This window comes from Gigantopelta aegis, chromosome 12 (assembly GCF_016097555.1).
Source record: "Gigantopelta aegis isolate Gae_Host chromosome 12, Gae_host_genome, whole genome shotgun sequence".
NCBI classification, from domain to species: domain Eukaryota; kingdom Metazoa; phylum Mollusca; class Gastropoda; order Neomphalida; family Peltospiridae; genus Gigantopelta; species Gigantopelta aegis.
The window spans coordinates 33,710,118-33,724,856 of record NC_054710.1 but is presented as its reverse complement, the minus strand read 5'-3'; positions in this window follow the sequence as shown (position 1 = coordinate 33,724,856).

Here is a 14,739-nt window from a genome sequence, read left to right as displayed (position 1 = left end):
AAAAAATAAATTTTTTTTTTTGCTTACAGTGGTCCGCCGTTGGTGCGATGGCAATATTTTCTGTGGCTAAAGCAACATGAATTTATCTTTGGATATAAATAATAATTATGTAGATATGTCTAAAAAAAAAAGAAGAAAAAAGAAGAAGAAAGAAACCCATACACAACAGCTCATTATAAAGAAATTTTGCCCATAGCGACGCGCTGTCGGCCCAACGTAGAGCCAGATCAACACTAAATTACCATCAGGCATAAATAATAATTAAAAAGATACTTTTATATTTTGTTTGAAATTATATTTTAAAAGAAAAGAAGAAGAATGATATTTTGTCAACTACTATTGTTTTTTGTTAACACGTGACGCCAAATTGTGAATTTGAATGTTAACTTATCCTCATTTTGACAAAGAACTGGCTTTTATTTTTAATGCATGCATATTCTGATGGACATAGAGAATAATACATGATTGTCCGTTAGATACCATTTCTATCACAACGAGTTGCTTTAAAATGTATCTAACGAGCGAAAGCGAGTTCGATACGTTTTTAAACAACGATAAATGGTATCTAACGGACACGAATGTATTATTCTATTTCTTACATATCCTCATAACCCAGTTGTTAAGCCAATTTTAACATATTTTGTTTCTAAAAGTTATTTACAGCCGTTGCACTTGTAGCTGACTTACACGTTACAGACACGTGCAAATAAGGTTAACTATACGTCACAGTCTAATCGATTTCCATCATGTAGGAGCAGCCAGTCGTATGTCTTGAAATTGTTAACGCACGCACATGTGTTACCAACCATATGTAACCAAAAATAACGCATGGTGTTCTCACCAACGGGTGTGTAAGAAAATGGACAATATAAAAACATGGGGCGGGACGTAGCCCAGTAATAAAGCGCTGGCTTGATGCGCGGTCGGTCGGTTTGGGATCGATTCCCGTCGGTGGGCCCATTGGGCTATTTCTCGTTCCAGCCAGTGCACCACGACTGGTATATCAAAGGCTGTGGTATGTACTATCCTGTCTGTGGGATATAAAAGATCCCTTGCTACTAATGGAAAAAAATGTAGCGGGTTTCCTCTCTATGATTGTGTCATTATGACCATATATTTGACATCCAATAGCCGATAATTAATAAATCAATATGCTCTAGTGGTGTCGTTAAACAACAATTATTTTTAAAAACAATGCAAAATGTACTACACCTCTCCACTAGAGGCGGGACATAGCCCAGTGGTACAGCGCTCGCTCGATGCGCGGTCGGTCTGGGATCGATCCCTGTCGGTGGACCCATTGGGCTATTTTTTGTTCCAGCCAGTGAACAACAACTGGTATATCAAAGGCTGTGGTATGTGCTATTCTGTCTGTGGGATGGTGCATATAAAAGATCCCTTGTTACTAATGGAAAAAATGTAGCGGGTTTCCTCTCTATGACTGTGTCAATATGACCATATATTTGACATCCAATAGCCGATGATTAATAAATCAATGTGCTCTAGTGGTGTCGTTAAAAATTTTAAAATTTTTTTTTTAATAAAAAGAATGCAAAATGTACTACACCTCTCCTCCCTCATCCGCCAGCTTCACAACCTCATTGAAACCCCTGTTCGGTTTCACAGTGGATCCGCCACTGAATATTATTGGTATTACGTTTTAAAATAGTGTAGCACGGCTTTGTTCAGCCAAAGAGAGGACACGTGCACTAGAATCTTATTGTTTTTGGTTGGGGGGGGGGGGGGGGGGGGGGGGGGGGGGGGGGGGGGGGGGGTGGGGGGGGGGGGGGGGGGGGGGTGGGGGGGGGGGGGGGGGGGGGGGGGGGGGGGGGGGGGGTTTTGGGGGGGGTTTGGGTTGGTTTTGTTGTGGGTGGGTTTGGTGTGGGGGGTATGTGTGTGTGTGTGTCTGTGTTTGTGGAGGGGTCTGGTGCTGTTGGTTGTTTTTTGGTTTTTTTATTCATGCAAAAATAACATTCAAGTGGTTTTATTTTAATTTTTATTTATGCCAAAAAGGGGTGGGACGCAGACAGTGGTAAAGCGTTCGCTTGATGCGCTGATCCATTGGGCTATTTCTCGTTCCAGCCAGTGACCCACAATTGGTGTAACATACACCAAAGACCGTGGTATGTACTATCCTGTCTGTGGGATGGTGCATACAAAGATCCCTTGCTACTAATAGAAAAGAGCAGCCCATGAAGTGACGACAGCGGGTTTCCTCTCTCAGTATGTGTGGCCCTGTACTATGTGTCTGACGCCACATGTAATTAAATGTGTTGAGGAAGGAAGGGAGGAAGGAAGGAAGGAAATGACAAGGACGAACTCAACACATTTACGGTTATATGGCGTCAAGCAGATGGTTAAGGACCACACAGATATTGAGAGAGGAAACCCGTTGTCGCCATTAATGGGCTACTCTTCGATTAGCAGCAAGGGATCTTTTATATGCACCATCCCACACGAGAAATAGCCCAATGGGCCCACTGATGGGGATCGATCTCAAATTGTCCGCGCTTTACCACTGTGCTACGTCTCGCCCCGAAACTGTTAAGCAATGTTAACAAAACATTTCCCTTCGTACCAAAAGGACATTCAAGTCGCTTTGGTAGCCCTGAAAAGAGATGTGTGAACGCTTGGTGATTTGTTAAAGTTAAAAAGTTAAAGTTTCTTTTCTTTAATGTCACCACTAAAGCCGCTGAATATCAAACGTGTTTGCACACTGTTTTGTTCATGCTCTTTCTCGCCTCTCTTGCCTTCGCCTCTGTTGCACCTCTTTTCTTTCTTTTTTTCCCCTGGAGCCCTTGTATGACGAACTGCGTCATCGTCATCGCGTGGCGATCGCCGTTTTGGACGTTGCGATCCACTTCCTGATCGTCCGCTCCTAGATGCACCTTTCGATGCTCACCGGGACCGGAGAAGTCTGGATCGGCTTCTCATATATTTAGATCGTTTTCGCGTTTATCATCGTGATTTAGCAGGTTTCTTTTATGCACGTCGCGATGAACAACGCTTCAGTCGTTTTCGTTCTCGTGATCCACTTCATCCCGTGTTGGTCGCCTTTTTGGACACAGCGATCCACTTCTCGATAATCCACTCCTAGATCTATGCACCTTTCGATGCACATCGGGATCAAAGAAGTCCGGATTGGCTTGTCCTAGAGTTAGATAGTTTTCGCGATGTACATCGTGATTTAGCGGGTCTCTTTGATTCACTTTGCGATCTACTTCGCAATGTAACTTTCGATGCACCCTGCGAACCACTTCTCGATGCACCTTTTGATGAACCACTTCTAGATGCACGTTGATGATCCACTTATCGATGGACTTTGATGATCCATTTCTCGATGCACTTTGATGATCCACTTTTCGATCCACTTTGATCATCCACTTCTCGATGCACTTTGATGATCCACTTCTCGATGGACTTTGATGATCCACTTCTCGATGGACTTTGATGATCTACTTTTCGATGGACTTTGATGATCTACTTTTCGATGGACTTTGATGATCCTTGGCAAAGCCTAGACGGTAACGACCTGTGAGGCCAGTGCTTTTTGTACCTTTCCGTCGAATCAGAATTCCTTAGCCCAGTCCTTTCCAAAGACTTGTACTTATTTGTCATTTCAGCGATGCCGGAGGAACATTTGCCATGTGGGTAGTGGCAATCTATTTTTGAATTGCCCAAGCAAATGTTCCTCCTTTTTTTTTTGTAATCGATGGTGCAGATGACATCCACTATTTTCATGATTAAGTCCTTTGCCCAGTCCTTTCCCAAGAGTTCTCCTTATTTGTCATTTCAGCAGTGGATACTTCGACTGGAAGGACCCGGTCTGGGAAGCAACAGGCCCAGACCGGGACCTAGACATATCCGTTTCCAACAACATTTGAAGTGGAAGACTACAATAATTATTGTCGTTGGTTACGGGGCGTTCTTATATAGGAAGAACGCGGACGCAAAAGAAAGCACTACCGGAAGTCGGTGATCGTTTACAGAACGTTGTGTCTTGGTGTGTTTTCAACGCTTCATTATTTTGGAATTTGTTATGGACATTTTGTTACTTGGATTTAACACATAACTGTTCCCTCCAGTGTGCCATCTTACTTTTTGTTTTTTTCTTTTAAAATGTACACAACCCGCCAAATGTCGATTTGTATTATATTACTATAGTCTTTCCCACAGAGAGCGCCTTTTTCATTCATTTATTTCTGAGCTGATTGTTTTCTAAATTTCACTGGCATAGGAAGCGGAAGGGGGTGGGGCAAGGGGGTTGGGTACCCGGTTGGGCATGTTATGTATATATGTATGTACTTGTATGTGCACATGTGTGTGTTTGTGTGTGTGTGTGGTGCGCGCTCTCGCGCGGAAAAAAAAAACTCTGACCGGCCCCGCCCCGGCCCCCGACCACCACCTACCACACATACTACACTTTAAATTGGCACCTTTCCTACACCACTAAATTGTACACATAAAAACATGTTATTCTAAAAAATACTTTTACTTTTCTTCTTACGTTAGGAAGCTCTAGGTACATGGTGTGCGCGCGCGCGGCCCCCCCAGCACCGCCCCGCACCCGTGCCCCCGCCACCACCACATACACACTTTAAATTGTTTTTTTCCTTCCTACACCACTACACAACCCATAAACATGTTATTTCTAAAACACTTTTACTTTTCTTTCTTACAGAGAGTCTAGACTTTTTTATTAAATTTGTCCTATGGACAAAAATACTGAGTCTCATTGTTTTCTAATTATGCACTGGCCCGTAGGAACCGGGAGAGGGGTGGGGCAAGGGGGTTGGGCACGTGTACCCCCACCCCCACCTTGTATGCCTATATAATTCATTGTAACCAAAATCTGATATAGAGTTTGTACCCAATCCGTCAGTGCCCCCCCCCCCCCCCCCCCCCACCCCCCCCCCCACACACACACACACTGCCAAAGTCGTTCCTACGGGCCTGTTATTATTTGCTCAATTTATTTTAAATGTTGTTTTTTTGTGTCCTGTGCACATTTAGGCCCATTTTGGCAATCTAGTTACTGAATTCATTTTATCATGTTTAGTCATTATAATTTTTCATGATAAAAATTTAATAAATTTATAAGTGCCGAAGGAAATTATTTTTAAAATAAATAATCTAACTACATCTAACTATCCAATTAATAAACAATCAAAAACGAAAAACAAAAAACAAACCAAGCAATCAGCCAACCAGCCAACAAACCAATCAAGTAATCAGTCAATCAGACACAGACAGACAGACGGACAAACAGACAGACAGACAGAAAAACAAACAGATAGACAGCCAAACAGCAGACAGCCAGCCAACCAGTCAATCAATCAATCAATCGATAAAGATCCGTCTTAAACTGTTCCTAATATAAACTGGCTTAAATAGATTATCAAACAAAGAATACCGTATCAATGTGTTAAAAACTGGCACATAATTTAGCCGAATGGAATTTATTCTCTGTTTTGTTGATTGATTGAAACATATTTTATTGCATATAATGTACAAATGAGAGGCGAATCTAGGGGGTAGGGGCCCGCCCCCCCCCCGTTAAATGTTGCGATAGTTATAATTTTATTATATATTAATTTTCATTTGTTTATGATCCCCCTCAAAACCTCCCCCAAAGTTCCCTTGGCATTCCATCTCGTCACTGCCCCCCCCCCCCCCCCCGCAATGCATTTTCTGGATCTGCCACTGCAAATGGATTGGGCACAAGTTACCCAAATTACGGTGCCCTCTCCTTGTTTTGTTATAGTATCCGATTCCCCCAAATCTCTTTTTTATCGTATTATTAAATGTAATAATAATTTAGAAAAAAAATATCATCTTTTTTTACCTAAGAAACTATCAATACCTATTACATAATTGACATTAAGTAAACACCAACTCCCTGTTGAAAAGGGCAGGTGGAAAAATAGACCACGAGAATAAAGGAAATCTACTCTTTGTAATAAAAATTAATTGTTTGTCGATACTCATAAGAAATATATTAAGTCAAAATACTTGTTCAGGCCAAATACTCTAAAAAAGAAAAAAAAAAAAAAAAAAAAAAGTTCACGAATTGTTTAATAGTAAAAGTTTGCCAGTATTAAGAAATCTATCTCAGTTTGTAAAAATCATCTTTAAAACAATCTCTTAAATTTTTTAATGTGTTGCAGGAAACTACTGTATTCCTCGAGTGTCACATTATGTTGTGTTTTTGTTTGTTTTTTGTCTGACAAATATTCTCTTCGTCATGTCATGTAATATGGCCAATGAAATAATAAAGTGTTTGTTTGTTTGTTAAAGAAAAAATGTAACGGGTTTTCACTGGCGACTACGTGTCATAATTACCAAACGTTTGAAATCCAATAGCTAAATAAATTAAAAATCTTCTAATGGTGTTACAAGCTTCATTTCGTTGTTCTTCTTCATCTTCTTGTTTTCGTATATGGGCTTTTTCAACAAAAAACGTAGCCAATGTGGGTGGGGGTGGGCAGATATTTAATTAAAGGGACATTCCTGAGTTTGCTGCAATTTTTAAGATGGTATCGACTAAAAGAGACTTTTTAACGATTGTAATTACATATCAAATATATTTTTTCTGCATAAAATATCAGTGGCTGTATACTAAACGTGTTTCTGATCGTTCTAATATTTGTACTAGGTTAAATTTCATTTTATTTCCAAAAAGAGATTTTTTTTCGTACGTACGAAATTATTTGAAGACAAAATCCAGTTTGGGCTTTTCACAAATATTAAGACGACCAGAAACACATTGAATATACAGACACTGCTATTCTAAACAAGAAAATATATGTAATATGTAAGTTTAATCGTAGAAATATTTTATTAGTCAGAAACATATTACAATGCAGCAAACTCAGGAATGTCCCTTTAAGGCACATTCACAATATTATTTAGCAGCTTCCAGCATATTCTAAAGGTGGGGAAGACGCAATCCGATTAACCGTCTACGGGCCTGTCACAAACAGAATATTGGCGCATATCAAACTTTTCGACATGCCAAGACCAAAGGGTAACAGGGCGAAGCGACAGTACCGCCCATCCCAACCCGATCAATAATTTTCAAGCCATACATTTTTGCACCAGAAGGGATATTTCTACATATTTCCTCCTTAGAAAAACAATACTGGTTCAGCCCCCTTCCTGATAAATTAGCTGTCCCCCACCCCCTCCCCTCCCTCCTACCCCCGTATATTCACCAGTGGTAAATCACTGACTGGATAGGTCTATATATCAAGGGGAATAACTCCTGTGACCTACCACAACTCAAGTGAGGCTCCATCACGAAGTCATATTTTGCATGGTCATCTTAAAACACTGCAGGGCCCCGTTCCACGAAGCGATCTTAGCGCTACGATCCCCTTAAGTGCATTGAGTAGTTATGCACTTAAGGTGAGCTTAGTGCTAAGATTGCTTCGTGGAACGGGGCCCAGGGCAGCACATAGCCCAGTCGTAAAGCGTTCGCCTGATGCATGGTCAGTCTAGGATCGATTCCCGTCGGTGGACCCATTGGTCTATTTCTCGTTCCAGCCAGTGCACCACGACTGGTATATAAAAGGATGTGGTATGTGCTATCCTGTCTGTGGAATGGTACATGCAAAAGATCCTTTGCTACTAATGGAAAAATATAGCGAGTTTTCTCTCTAAGACTGAATGTCAAATTCACCAAAGGTTTGACATCCAAGAGCCGATGATTAATAAAGCAATGTGCCGTAGTGGGATCGTTAAACAAAACAAATTATAGCTTTAACTTCGTCATTTGGTGTTAGTAAGATTCTTTTTAATTGGGGTGTAGGTATCTTTAAAAATAACACCCAAACGAGTCGTCATGTTGCACAAGCAGATTTTTTTATACAGAGTAGGACAAAAACAATCGTATATTTTTTGTCCTCAGTTGGCGGGGGTGGGTGGGGGTAGGGCACAGGCACCCGGCTCCTACGGCCTAAGTCCTGGGGGAGGGTCAATCCATTATTTTCAGAATTAGGGGCAGATCAAGGAACTAAATCTTATTATCTTAACCACAAGGAGCGGGACGTAGCCCAGTGATATAATAAATGTCAATATACTTTTGCCCTTTTTAAACGTTGTATCTCCTCCCTGAATATTGGCGATGCCTTTTTTAAATGTTGTACCTCCTCAGGCGCGTGTGCAGGAAATGTGACAAGTGTACTTGCTGTGTATGTTTGTGGGGGGGGGGGGGGGGGGGGGGGGTCGGGTTTTTTGCGCTATAAAATACATTTTAAAAATTTGTTTGGAGCAGGGAGGGTTCGACCACCAATACCCGGGAGCCTATTTCACTAAACATCGTAAGTTTACGTCTGCAACTTACGGAAAATGGAGTTTTCTAGGGACAAAAGAAAATGAAATACGTGTATTTCTAACTATATTTGTTGTACTATACAGGCCCGTAGGAACGACTTTGGGGGGGGGGGGGGGGGGGGGGACACTGACGGATCGGGTACAAACTATTAAAAAAAAAAAAAGGCTCACAAGTTGGGGAACCACCCCCCCCCCCCCCCCACCCGCGCCCCCCCCCCCCCCCCCCCCGGACCCCCCAGTTTTCCCCCCCCCCCCCCCCCCCCCCCCCCATTTCTAAACCCCCCCCCCCCCCCCCCCCCAGGCCCCAGGAACCCCCCCCCCACACCCCCCCCCCCCCCACCTGCCCCCCCCCCCCCCCCCCCCCCCCCCGGTTCCTACGGACCTGCTATAATACTATAATACGAACTGATTTAGTCGTAGATTTACGTGCAAAACTAGGCTTACGATGTTTTGTAAAATTGGGACCGGGGACCAGCTCCGCACACGCGTTGGTTCCTCCCTAGAAAAACCCTGCATCCACCACTGAGTGCCAATATACCCATTCTCAGTAAATACACTGTTAATTTATACAGACATTTCTATTGGAAGAGAGATCCATCCGCCTGCTCTCGGCTAACAAATTATACGCGCTCTTTCATCTTAGAAAACGCGCCGTTATCGATTTGTAGAGCACGCTACAGAAACTATAACCAAGACAGTGCTAAGTGCCCAACAGCCAATCGGATCAATGCTATCTGCTAATACTCGCGAGATCTCATTATATGACTGTTGTCCTGTCATTTTAAAATCAGGGATCAAAAGAAATGGGACGCCAGACCCGGTGCCGTAGTGATTAAGCTACTGACTGAGAGGTACTGTGTTCGCACCTCGGCACCGGCTCCCACCTAGAATGAAAAGAAAGAAAGAAAGAAATGTTTTATTTAACGACGCATTCAACACATTTTATTTACGATTATATGGCGTCAGACGTATGGTTAAGGACCACACAGATTTTGAGAGGAAACCCGCTGTCGCTACTACATGGGCTACTCTTTCCGAGTAGCAGCAAGGGATCTTTTATTTGCGTTTCCCACAGGCAGGATAGCACAAACCATGGCCTTTGTTGAACCAGTTATGGTTCACTGGTCGGTGCAAGTGGTTTACACCTACCCACTGAGCCTTGCGGAACACTCACTCAGGGTTTGGAGTCGGTCTCTGGATTAAAAATCCCATGCCTCGACTGGGATCCGAACCCAGTACCTACCAGCCTGTAGACCGATGGCCTGCCACGACGCCACTGAGGTCGGTTGCTATTTGTGGAAGTTGGCGGCAAAAACAAATAAAAAATAAAAGTGAAAAATACGACTGTAAAAAAAAAATTATTTTAGCAAAATTTACGTCGGCGGGAATGGGTTTTAATCTCTCTCTCTCTCTCTCTCTCTCTCTCTCTCTCTCTCTCTCTCTCTCTCTCTCTCTCTCTCTCTCTCTCTCTCTCTCTCTCTCTCTCTCTCTCTCTCTCTCTCTCTACTCTTATTTCTGTGCTTATATCCAATTAAGGTTCAAGCACACTCTCCTGGGTACACATCTCAGCTATCTGGGTTGTCTGTCCAGAACAGTAAGTTAGTGGTTAGAGAGAGAAGAGAGTGTAGTGGTCTAACAACTACCTATTGAGTAGTTAAAACTCACTCTGGGTGGGAGCCGGTATCGGGCTGCGAACGCTGTACCTACCAGCCTTATATGTCCGATAGCTCAACCACGACACCACCTTTCTCACTAACTACTAACCATTATAAGACCTAATCCTTGTAGACGGTGTAGGCCTAGATGACCTAATCCTTGTAGACGGTGTAGGCTTAGATACTCAGTAAATAGCTGAGATGTATGCTACGGACAGCGTGCTTGAACCTAAGTTGATTATAAGCACTGAAATAAAATGAATTGGAGACAGGATTATTGGCTGAGGGGAGACGAGGGGGAAAGGTAGGGAAATGGCGCTATCTGGTTTATGGCTAGTAGATACCTTACTGGGTCTTTATAATTTATATATCCCAGCGTACGAGATTCGTTTAAATTCTGGCAAAACTCAGCCTCCCCCTCTCCGCAAAAAATAACAATGGAAGCCCGTACGCCAAACCCTAACACTGTTCAAAACCAGCCCATGCATGTTGAGGCACCCTGCTTTCTTTTTCATTAATTCGTCATTTACCCAAGAAGGGAACATAGCTGTAGAATCAGCATCACGGTGGCTCCAACAAAACACCCAGACCTTAACAGCAGAGACAGCTACTATAAATGTGTTATTTAACGACGCACTCAACACATTTTATTTACGGTTATATGGCGTCAGACATATGGTTAAGGACCACACAGATATTGACAGAGGAAACCTGCTGTTGCCACTTCATGGGCTACTCTTTGCGATTAGCAGCATGGGATCTTTTATATGCACCATCCCATAGACAGAATAGCACAGATAACGGCCTTTGATGTGCCAGTCGTGGTGCACTGGTTAGAACGAAAAATAGCCCAATGGGCCCACTGACGGGGATCGATCCTAAACCGACCGCGCATCAAGCGAACGCTTTGCCACTGGTATATACTGCATAACAACTGTATAACAAATAAAAGTGTATTTATTTATTGGCAATGGATAATAGTATTTGCACAAATAATCAATGTGACATATTACTACCAATCAAACCCACACCTGCTTTTACGGTGCGCCTCAAACTTTGACACGGAACTATCTTCTTTGGTACTATGCAACCTTCAGACGAACCCCTGCAGGAGGAAGTGTTCGGCCCAAAAGAGAACCTGCAGTGTACAACAACATACGACTGGGATCGATCCCCGTCGGTGGGACCATTGGGCTATTTCTCGTTCCAGCCAGTGCATCACGACTGGTATATACAAGGCTGTGGTATGTGCTATCCTGTCTGTGCGGAAGTGCATATAAAAGATCCCTTGCTGCATCAGAAAAAAAATCAATTAATTAATCAATGTGCTCTAGTGGTGTCGTTAAACAAAACAAACTTCTTGTTCTTAGTGTTTAACGACACCACTAGTGCACATTTATTTATTAAGCATCGGCTATTGGTAATTTTGACATAGTCTGACCCGCGACATTTTCATTAGCAGCAAGGGATATTTTATGTGCATTTTGCCACAGGCAGGACAGCACATGCCTCGGCCTTTCATATACCAGTCGAGTTGCACTGGTTTGGGCGGGTAAAAACAATCAGAGAGTGGTACCGCTGAGGTGATTCGATCCTACGACGCAATCACCTCAGGCGAACGCTCTATAGACTGAGCTCGATATCACCCCTGAGCGTTCTATGAAAAAGGGGAAGAATCGTCATCATCATCATCATCATGGTGACAATCAACAACAACAGCAGCAGCATTTTACAGGCCGGTAGGAACGACATATGAAATAACAGCGGGTACCCCCTTCCCAGGATATATATTCTGCAACCCCCTCGTGTAGAGAGGGGAAAATGACCTGAAGAAAATAAATGTACACATCACCCCGGGGCCCCGTGAAGCGCGGGGCCCGTAGCACGTGCTACATGTGCTACTAGGATAAACAGGCTTTGCCTAGGGACCAGTTTTAACGTACTTATCTTATACAGAGGACCCAAAAATAATCAACAACGAAAACAAACTTCTGCAAATGAAGGTTGTAGGTTAGGCCAGTATTTTAAAATTTTTAGGTTCACGAACAAGAACTTTTGTGCACAAAGGTAGGAGGAGGGGGGTGGGGGGAGAACCCTGTTTGGAGTGTATTAGTAGGGGTGATTATTTTTTTTCTCTCACTGTTACCTTACGAAATGCGCCACAACAGACTAGAATAGTAACTTTTTTTCTCTTTAGAGCTATTTGTGGAAGTCGGCGGCAAAAAAATAAAAAATAAAAGTGAAAAATACGACTTTTAAATTTTTTTATTTGAGCAAAATTTACGTCGTAAACCGAATAATAATAAAAAAAATACTGGCCTTAGTTTTGTAATTAGAATAGGTTTATCTGATTACAAACGCTCAGTTCTTATAAATGATGTATTGTATAATCAACCTGTGATTCTTCTACATGAATCTAAATGAGGCGGGACGTAGCCCAGTGGTGAAGCGCACGTCTGATGCGCGGTCGGTCTAAGATCGATCCTGTCGGTGGACCCATTGGGCTATATCTCGTTCCAGCCAGTGCACCACGACTGGTATATCAAAGGCCGTGGTATGTGTTGTCCTGTCTATGGGATGGTGCATATAAAATATCCCTTGCTGCTAATGGAAAAATGTAGCGGGTTTCCTCTCTATGACTGTGTCAAAATTACGATATGTTTGACATCCAATAGCCGATGATTAATAAAGCAATGTGCTCTAGTGGTGTCGTTAAACAAAACTAACTTCTTCTCAATGTGTTAATCCCTTCTTTAAAAACAAAATCTGATGTTACAGCTGAAAATGATATTTGCGTTTCCTTTGGTGATCAGTTTGGAAGGTTTCACAGATGCAGTTTATACATGTTCATGGTTAAAAAAAACAAAAAACATATGCATGTATCTATATCCCAGTGATGAAATAAATCAATGTTGTGTGCATAAGCTTTAACGGACTGTTACAAATTCTTATGCCTACAAATATATACATATATCCATACTAAAACAATTCTTAGGTCCACCCCAAAATATATGTGATGTGTGTTATAATCCAAGGCTACGATTTTATTTGTTTCTGTTGCTATTGGATGTCAAACATACGGTCATTTTTGACAGTCATGAAGAGGAAACCAGCTACATTTTTTTCATTAGTAGCAAGGGATCTTTTATATGCACCATCCCACAGACAGGATAGTACATACCACGGCCTCTGATATACCAGTCATGGTGCACTGGTGAGTGATTAACAATCGAATTACACCAAGATGACACGAACACCGGTAATACCACAGGCGTATCTAGATGTAAATAAATGTTAAAGTTTGTTTTTGTTTAACGACACAACTAGAGCACATTGAGGTTATGATCGCCGTCAAAAATGTTCATCTAGCTCTCGAACGGCAGAGTACTCAGGCTGCAAACGATGGAGTTAAAGCTAACCTTTTGTTTTGTTGATTTATTGCACCTTGATTTATTAATCATCGGCTATTGGATGTCAAACTTTTGGTAATTTTGACAACGTCTTAGAGAAAAAACTCGCTACATTGTTCTATTAGTAGCAAGGGACTACCTTCCGACATGTTAGGGGCATGTGGATGTTGTCCACCCCGTCTTTATGTGGAAATGATCTAGACAAGGGGAAGGAAGGAACTGTTTTATTTAACGACGCACTCAACACATTTTATTTACGGTTATATGGCGTCGGACATATGGTTAAGGACCACACAGATATTGAGAGAGAAAATCCGCTGTCGCCACTTCATGGGCTACTCTTTTCGAGTAGCATCAAGGGATCTTTTATATGCACCATCCCACAGACAGTATAGCACATACCACGGCCTTTGATGTACCAGTCGTGGTGTAGACAAGGGGAAGTTGGAAGGAACAAATAGATGGGGAAGATGGTTAGGGGCATGTAGTGTTGTCCATCCCGTCGTTGTGTGAGAATGGTCTAACAAAGGGGAATGTGGAAGTAACAAATAGATGGGGAAGATGGTTAGGGGCATGTAGTGTTGTCCACCCCGTCGTTGTATGAGAATGGTCTAACAAAGGGGAATGTGGAAGTAACAAATAGATGGGGAAGATGGTTAGGGGCATGTGGTAGTTGTCCACACCGTCTTTGTGTGGGAATGGTCTAACAAAGGGGAATGTGGAAGTAACAAATAGATGGGGAAGATGGTTAGGGGCATGTAGTGTTGTCCACCCCGTCGTTGTGTGAGAATGGTCTAACAAAGGGGAATGTGGAAGTAACAAATAGATGGGGAAGATGGTTAGGGGCATGTAGTGTTGTCCACCCCGTCGTTGTGTCAGAATGGTCTAACAAAAGGGAATGTGGAAGTAACAAATAGAAGGGGAAGATGGTTAGGGGCATGTGGTAGTTGTCCACACCGTCTTTGAGTGGGAATGGTGTAGACAAGGGGAAGTTGGAAGGAACAAATAGATGGGGAAGATGGTTAGGGGCATGTGGTAGTTGTCCACACCGTCTTTGAGTGGGAATGGTTTAGACAAGGGGAATGTGGAAGGAACAAATAGATGGGGAAGATAGTTAGGGGCATGTGGTAGTTATCCGCACCGTCTTTGTGGGAATGGTTTAGACAAGGGGAATGTGGAAGGAACAAATGGATGGGGAAGGTAGTTAGGGATGTAGATGTTGACCTAGACAGACATGTTTGTTTTGTTTAACGACACCACTAGACCACATTGATTAATTAATCATCGGCTATTGGATGTCAAACGTGTTAAATCTGACGTAGTCATCAGAGAAAACCCGA